Below are 520 nucleotides of genomic sequence, written 5' to 3' on the forward strand. Positions count from 1 at the left end.
CACATTCTACTATTGTAGCCTCGGGAGGAGAGTGTTAATGACATTCAAATGTCAACATACTTGCAACAGTAACATGAATTGGTGAATGGAATAAAGGCTGCTGACTTGTTGCCTCTTCATTTTTAATGAATACTTAAAACTATCTAATCTTGAATAATGTTTAAAAAAAAAAAAAAATATATATATATATATATATATATATATATTTTATTACTATTGGCCAATAGTAATTTGATTTTGTTTTTACCCACAACGTAGATGTGGGGCATGTATTTTAGGAGGCAACAAATTTGTATGCTGGAGATATTACGGAAAAAATGGGAGTGCTGATAATATGAAAAAAAGAAAAAACAAATGTGACTTGGAAAAAAATATAGTGGTGGCAAAAACAAGTTTTATATTATTTATTTTATATCTGGGAATGAGACAATGTCCAAAGATCAGTTACTGTTTCTAGCTGGACAGTGGGGCCAGCTCTATAATCTAGATTGACTGACTGACTGAGTGACTGGCTGGCTGG

At 31.9% G+C, this 520-nt stretch overlaps 1 protein-coding gene across 1 annotated transcript in view; it reads left to right on the forward strand.

The window, feature by feature from the left end:
- Nucleotides 1-520, forward strand: part of LOC111232436 (neuronal acetylcholine receptor subunit alpha-7-like) — a 41789-nt gene that overhangs the window by 26225 nt on the left and 15044 nt on the right. The window lies entirely within an intron of this gene.

Source organism: Seriola dumerili, unplaced genomic scaffold, assembly GCF_002260705.1.
Source record: "Seriola dumerili isolate Sdu_G_001 unplaced genomic scaffold, Sdu_1.0 BDQW01000331.1, whole genome shotgun sequence".
In the NCBI taxonomy this organism is placed as follows: domain Eukaryota; kingdom Metazoa; phylum Chordata; class Actinopteri; order Carangiformes; family Carangidae; genus Seriola; species Seriola dumerili.